Below are 7,966 nucleotides of genomic sequence, written 5' to 3' on the forward strand. Positions count from 1 at the left end.
TGCTTTCCCACTTTTCCACAGGGAAAGTATGTGCTGTGGAGGCAGCAGGTGCTTATAGATGAACACAGGGAAGCAAGTAGATAAGAAATAAACATTCCTTCTGATTTATGGAAAATATACTTTTGAACCGCAGCAGGTTTTTTCCATATAAATAAAGCAGTTCAAATGCCTCAGGAAAGATGAACCTGCCCAGACTACTGGGCACTTTAAGTATTACACTTACTTCTATGATGTCCCCACACTTGGAACACTGTCATAAGTGAGAAAATACAGATCTGCACCCCTTCAATCTCCAATAAAATACAGTATTATTACAGGAACATAAGGCGAGACTTGCTGGATCAGACCAAAGGCCTACTTAGTCCAGCATCTCTTTGTCAGTGGCCAAGCAGAAGCCTATGGGAAGGCTGCAAGCAGGACGTGAGCACCACCACACTTTAACCACATGGTACTCACAGACATACTGATACTGAAGGGAGTACAATTGATAGTCTTATGCTACAGCCATTTGTCTACAGCTCTTTTAAAGGCATCCAAGTCGGTGGCCATTAGCACGCCTCGCAGTAGTGAATTCCTTAGTTCAACTATGTGCTATACAAATAAGTACTTTCTTTTCTTCAGTAGCAGCCAGTATGGTGGGAATGGGATGCCTGCCCTCTTGATACTGGCATCACTGCAGATTACCTGGGCGTGGATTGGGTGGGACAGGGTAGGGGTGAGAAGCAGAGCTATCTGGATGTAGCAGTGAGTCAATCCAGTGTTTCCTCCAGTCACCCACACAGCCCTGACATCGGTGCTGCCCTGCCCAGTCCAGGTGAGCTGCAGCGATGTTGGTGTTGGGAGGACAGTCCTATCTCAGAACACCAGCCACTATTCCTCAAAACCTTAGTCTCTAGCAACAGAGTTGAATCCAGGTGTATGCTCATATTCTGAATCTGCACCTTCAGCTTCTTTTAGAACAGGCCATCTCCTCAATTGTAAACACAAGAACCATTCTCCAACAATGCCTCCAACTTGTCAGGATCCAGCTTCGGGGTCTATCAAGCCCATTGTCATCTCTTGGCACAGGTCTGGCATCTGGACAGCCTCACCGGATTTAGATGATATGAACAAACAGAGCTGGTTTGTCATCCACATATTGGCGACACCATGCCTGAAAGCTCCAGATGACTCCTTCCAGCAGCTTTACATAGATGTAAAAAGCATAAGAGTACAAGATGGGGATTCTCTGGGAACCCACAGACAACACAAGTTTCCCAGTGCTTCTCTTTGGAAACCTATCTTCAAGTAGGAGCTGAACCAGTGAACCACCATGCCTCCCAATCTGAATTCCAAAGTTTGTAGTAGAACTCCCAAAATAGGCCCCTGAGGACTAAGCATTCTCAGCAGCGCTGAATGTTGGGGAGAAAAAATTAATATGGGAGTAGGGCGGGGAATCCAACAGCATACCCTGGAAGAAGACGGCATAGCTGGAACCCAGAACAGGGGCATTTTTACAATGCATAGCCTAGCATTGCTTGTCTGGCCTGTACATACAGGGTTTAGAATTTCCTGAACGTTTGGTCTTATATCAATCTCCACATAGATGTTCAAGCATGTTCTGAAAATAACAGAAATAAATCTTGGTTTGAGAAAACTGATGGCACTCAGTAAGGAGTCATAATTTTTCCTTAGCCATTTAGCTGGCTTGAAATGTCATGGATGCTTTAACAATTCACACAGCTAGACACAGCTCCAAGAGCTGTGTTGTTATTTGGCAAACCGATTGAGGCCAAGTGCATTCTCTGCTTGGTAGATCAAGGAATGATGTTGGGAGTCTGTTCCAAAGCAAGCTACAGCTCTGCTTTCACAGCTGGACATTAGAAGTGTCTTAGCTTGCCACTAAGAGAGATCCCAGCATGAGAGAAAGCAGTAAATATGGCTGAAATAAGAATCTACCTCTATTCTCTAAAAGAATTACAGTATTCAGAAAGCGTTTTTATAAAAGCCCTTTTTTACACACAGCCTCACAGATTTCCACAAATGTAGGTTGTAAAAAGAAGCTATCTGTAGATGTATTGTTTCTACCTTTTGCTTCCTACTTTCAGCTGATAGCCACTTTTCTGGATTTCAGGTTTCAAAATACTGTACAATGGAATCAGTATTCCAACTTATATGCTCTTTTCCTGAAAACCTCCAGGAAGGAGATCCCACGGCTCCCTTAAACTGCTCATTCTGCTGCTAAACTACTGTTCTTACCGATGTTTGATTTAAATCTACTTCCCAGTCATTTATTCCCATTGCTTCCGTTCCTGTCCCCTGTGGATAGGGTGAGCGCACCTTTCTCTTCATTGTGAGTACCTTTAAATATCTGAAAGCAGTCAACAAATTCTACCAACAGGAGAAGAGCCATGGACGAACAGTCTTGTTTTTCAGGATTATTGAAACAGTGTTAAAAATCACTAAACCTGACATACGATAGCTAACACAGGGTTTAAATATGTATGCATATGCCAAAATATTATCTTTCTGTGGTGGTGAAGGGAAACCCTGATACACAGTGGATACAGTCTCATTTTAGCATTCAAATAAAAGCTATTATTACATCAATCCAGACTATGCATAAAATTCCATATGAAAACATTTAAAGTACATTAGATTTTTTGGTCAAGATGAAAAGACTAAAAAACCTAAGCAATCTATTCTAATTGGGTTCCCATGGTAACTGTACAATTGGGTTTTCAATGTAACATCCCAAAGGCCCAATGCACACTTGTAAAATATACTTCAAACAGCCTGAATTGTTTTTACATTACAGCACTCCCAGGAAGATCAATTACTATACATCCCCACCCTAACTATTAGTGGCAGGAGATGTTAACACTATTGGCCATATTAACATATGTCATGTAAGAACCACCACGTATCGCCATAATTATTTAAAAACTAAGCTGCACACTTTTAGATCCCTCAAACGTGTTTTAATATATAAAGCCAATACTAGCGGTCATGTTTACCAAACATAAGAAATCAAGCCCAAATATATGCCAAGCAATTTTCCTTTTTATATTGATTTCAAGGATAAACAGAATCAATCATTAATAATTACATTATAAGATGACCCTGAGGGTTAATCATATTCTTAGAGATTCTCACTATGGAATTATCAACAACCACTAAATGGAGATAACTGAAAAGAATTCAAATCCACATTTTAAATATTAATGGCACCATATAAAACAAAGCATATCCACTAACAGATGACTTTTATTTGCAATAATTATAGCAGCAATCTTCTTACCCCTCCAATTCAAGCGCATTTCTACCACCTAGCTCCAATTTCAGAAAGCAACAGCTTAGGCAGTAACTATAAACCACACAAGACAATAAATACATTTGCACTTGCCCCATCTTAAACCCACTGGGTGCAATCTACGAAGTGCTGGTCCTATAGAACCCCGCTCTGTTTCTAACCATCCTTTTTATACTTCAGGAGCTTAGTGCCAGATAAAGCCAAAATATTTCACTTATTTTGCTGTTCAGGATGCTATTTACACCCAGGAGACACTCTCACGTAGCCTGGAAGGAGCAGGTAAGTCAACGGGACTAGTCATAAGTGTGCACAGTATAATCTTTATGGTGAGATACCCACCCAACTTTGAGTATTCATCTTTCCAAAGATTATTTCCTTCACAGGATAAACAGTTCCTATCAATAACAGCATTATTTTCACATGCATTGTGCATGACTTTGTGAACATTCCCTTCAAAGATAGTAAAGCTGGTCAAGAAATTGTACTGTCAGATGGCATTTTGTTGGTCTCTCTAAAGCCAAGTTCTCAGATATGCTCCCAGAATGTTTAATTGCTTTTAGAATGTTTCAACTGTTTTCAAATGGGTTTTTTTGTTTTTGTTTTTTAAAAAACTTTTTGCTATGTATTTGTTTGCCACCTTGGGCTTGCTCAGAAGGGAAGGATATAAATTCAATTCAATAAATAGTTATCACAAACAAGTTCAACAAAGTGTGAATTTGCGGCACTTCACTGGTTAAAAGAGATCTGGCCAATGGCATCCTCTTATAAGTAGCTAGTCTACTTATCTGACCTCTGCAAAAGCAATGCTCTGTTCTAAACTTTGTGCTCAATATACTATCACTCGGACTTGTTTTCTTCAGGGGGTCTTCTTTGACACTTTACTGAGCAGTGGAAAAGTCATTCAAGAACACCAAAGTCCCGAAGAGCACTGTAAATAAATGCCAAAGCAGTACCCTGCATCTGAATGGTCTCCATACTGAAGATAATTATTTCATTGCTTGCATTTTACACTGATTGATCTAAATCACAGTAACACATTTTAAATATCATTATAATGGCAACTGATTCATCAGCACCATCATTTACAAGGCAGATTAGTATGCTACAGTGGTACCTCGGGTTACTTACGCTTCAGGTTACAGACTCCGCTAACCCAGAAATAGTACCTCAGGTTAAGAACTTTGCTTCAGGATGAGAACAGAAATCATGCTCCAGCGGCGCAGCAGCAGCAGCAGGAGGCCCCATTAGCTAAAGTGGTGCTTCAGGTTAAGAACAGTTTCAGTTTAAGAACGGACCTCCGGAACGAATTAAGTACTTAACCCAAGGTACCACTGTATCTACTAATAAGTATTGGTTGAAAGAAGTTTGTACATGCAATGAACAGTTTTCATAATGGAGGGCAGCAAGCAAGCAGTGGCGCCCAGTAAGGATGAAGCTGGGACTATTAACGACATAAATTTTGTGGAGTCAGGGATAACCACTGAAGTGGACAAGTTCATTAATGACCCCAAATGATTCAGGGTGGTGAAAACTGAAACAAACTACCAAAGCACCAATAGAATCCTTCCAAACCAAGTGAAGAGAGAACAAAATGGCAAACTCATGTAGGACAGACAATCAGTAGTTGTTATCCTTGATACTTTCTGCTTTGGAGAGACCTTTTTTAGACTTCCTAAACTTCCTAGGTTCATCCTAAATGTCTGCACAAAGTGAGATGCAAGATGCTTTGGGCTCCATTGTCTACCAGCTAACTTTGTTCATGTGGCACCATAGCACTTTCATAATCTAAAATTACCCACAATTAAAATTGCTGAAAAACATGTCTACCTACGACACCGATTTTACAGGTTCCCCCTTCAAAAATTAGAGCAGTTGTCTTATATTTCTGCTATATTCTCTCTTTTTTTGCCAATCCAAATATCTTAAGAAGACTCTGTGAACTAGAGAACTGCACAATCTGTCAATAAAGTAAGCTTATTTTGAACTACTGTCCATATGACTCAATTTGTCAGTAAAAACTGCCACCAGCGCTGTGCTTGCAGAAAAATGTCCATAAATGCATTATTGCGACTGGCAGATCGATGTCTATAATAAAAACAAATAGATTTAACAAGTGCTTGCTTTTACGAGTTATGCTATTGGTAGAACGTGCATTCAGTTTCGCCCTTCGACTTCTGGGAATGGGCAATACAGACAGCATTGGATACTTTGCTGACTACACAAGTGTTGCAAACAGGAAATTATTTTAACACGGAAAATCTTTAAAAGTACATGATGCGTTCATAAACATAAAGTTTAGAATTTAAGCTATCACACATCTAGGATTTTTGTTCATTCTGTAAGTTTCTTCAAAACATGCAAATTTATCACTAATAAGAGGCAGCACTCTTTCCAGCAAGAAACTGGAACTCTCTATAAAAGAACAGCATTGTGCCCAGAAAGGCTCACTATTCTTGAGAATGGTGCAGAAAGGAACAGTATTTTGTTCCCATGAGACTATGGTTCATCTCTGATCTGATTGAGAGAAGCCACCACCGTATAACCTAAAGTTTTTAACATGTACAGTAGGGTGTCATCTTTTACGTTAGTGGTCTCTAGGGTAGTGTAAGAAGTAGTTATGTATTGTTCAGACAGGGCAAGATTCTTAACTGTATTATTACATATGCGGTAATGTTAACAAAACCCCTCGTTCTCTCTCGAACTTCATTTAGGCTGAAAATACACCTATTATATTGCTGCTTTTTTTGCTGCTGGAAATTAATGCAATTCCAAAATCTGCACTTTAAAGAGGGCTGTTGAACACTAGCTGTATGTTTATCAGGAACACTCTTAACATTCTACCCAAAGCGCCCTAACAAATGAGCTTCTTAATGCCTTTCCAGGTCAGGCCCGGGTGTTTTGTGTTTAAGCAATCCCTGATAGCCTTCCCAGTGGGCATGAGCTTCTCCTTCAGGCTACTATCACTTTAGCGATGCCATTAACTGATTCTCTACATACGTTAAGCATTAAACAGTGGTGACAAGTTAATTACAGAGTTATCAGGAGATAAAGTAGCCAGGGTAACACAAGTTACAGTATAACTACTATAGCTTCCTATAGAGCATCTGTGCAGTTGCTGCATAAGTGGTGTAATTAACTTGTCATGGATCAGGCTGCAGATAAAAGTTGCTGACGCTGGCTTGCAAGCACACCTACCTGGATTCATAAGCTACTCCGAAATCTTTAAAATATGTATTTATTTCAAAAGAGGGAATCATTGTGACCTATTAGCACACCATCAAAGTCTGCAAAGCTTTTGGCTAACTAGATAAAGACAATGAATAAACATGGGTTACAGGGCTGGAAAAACTACCGGCAGCGTGGGTGGTGTTCAACTACACTTTATTCAGCGAAAACCCACTGATATTAATGAACATGACTAAGCTAGGTCCATTCATTGCAATGGGTCTCCTCAGAATAAAGCTTAGCAGAATGCCACCCCATATCTGGTTACTTGAGCACTTGAAACTGCAATACTGGCATTTAACAATCAAGTGTTTTTGAGCTCCCTAGCTGAACAGTTACTAAAAATCTGGAATTGCTCCCAAAACATTTCAATCTCCACCCCCCAAATGTCAGTATGTCCACCAGCTGATTACCTCTTAAGGTAACCTAGAGGCAATGGTACCAACATTTAAATTGCCATCACTTTTAAACTATTTGGGATAAACGTAGCTTGGTTTTCCTTGAAATGCAGACCTGAAAAGGGTCTTTAATATAAATATATTTAGTTTTGGAAGAGTAAAGTAAGACTAACTTGGTTTCAGAGAATTTACTTAGCCTATTTCCTATTCAAACACACCAAAATACAGTAGGAGCTGTTCTCACCTCAAACTTGTATTCTATTCTCTTAATACCTAGATTCTGAACTGCTGGGGAACACATAAAGGCCATCCCATACATGTGTTGATTAACACAAAGAGGGTTGTACAACTATCTAGGGCGGAGTATCCAATGTGCGGCCCACATTTGTTGTCCCCTCAGCCCTCATGCTGCCTTCCCAAAGCCAGGTAAGTGAGGCGCTGGGATTTGGGAAGGAGACCTGAGGGCTCTGACAGGGTCCCGGAGTCTTCTCTTTCCCAAAGCCTAGTAAGTGCTTTCCCAGCTTTGGGAAGGAAGTGGGAGGACTCTGTGATCCCACCAGAGCCTCGTCCCTCCTTCCCAAAGTCTAGTGCCTCACTTTGGGAAGCATGAGGCCCGGAGAAGGTCAAATTTTGGCCTTGCTCTCCCCCCACCCCCACTTGCAGGTATGACAAGGCTAGTGGGTTCCACGACAAAGTACTCTTACAGCCCACTTGATATGAAAAGTTGGAGCACCCCACTCCAGAGTAATTATTCCCAATTCTCTCCCCCCCCCCACACACAGACCACTTGAAAACTGCAGAGGGTCTTGGCAGACCACATAAATTATATGTCTACCTCTAGTAGCAATTTCAATATGCTGTGCTAGATGTCGTGCACTTTTCAATAGTACATATTTTCACAGACACGTAATGGGTCCCTTGAATGAAGCTCACAGACCACAGCTCAAGAACCCCTGTTCCAGAGAATAAATATTTCGAAGTGGAGCTGTTGAGCACAAATACAAAAATGAAAGCTCTTGCGATTAAAATGGCTTGTAGTGGCAGTGCATTA

General features: G+C 40.6%; 1 protein-coding gene across 8 annotated transcripts in view; it reads right to left on the minus strand.

Annotated features, from left to right (window-relative positions):
* MGMT (O-6-methylguanine-DNA methyltransferase) overlaps positions 1 to 7,966 on the minus strand; it is a 181,436-nt gene that overhangs the window by 167,066 nt on the left and 6,404 nt on the right. Inside the window, exon 1 of one of the 8 annotated variants that reach the window (XM_083506042.1) lies at positions 7,751 to 7,952. The exons of the other annotated variants lie outside the window; for them this stretch is intronic. The gene's annotated coding sequence lies outside the window, so the exon portion shown is untranslated. Of the gene's footprint in view, positions 1 to 7,750; positions 7,953 to 7,966 lie in introns of those variants that run through there. 8 annotated transcript variants of the gene reach the window in all.

The sequence above is a fragment of the Podarcis liolepis genome (genome assembly GCF_965112155.1).
Source record: "Podarcis liolepis genome assembly, chromosome: 5".
Classification (NCBI taxonomy): domain Eukaryota; kingdom Metazoa; phylum Chordata; class Lepidosauria; order Squamata; family Lacertidae; genus Podarcis; species Podarcis liolepis.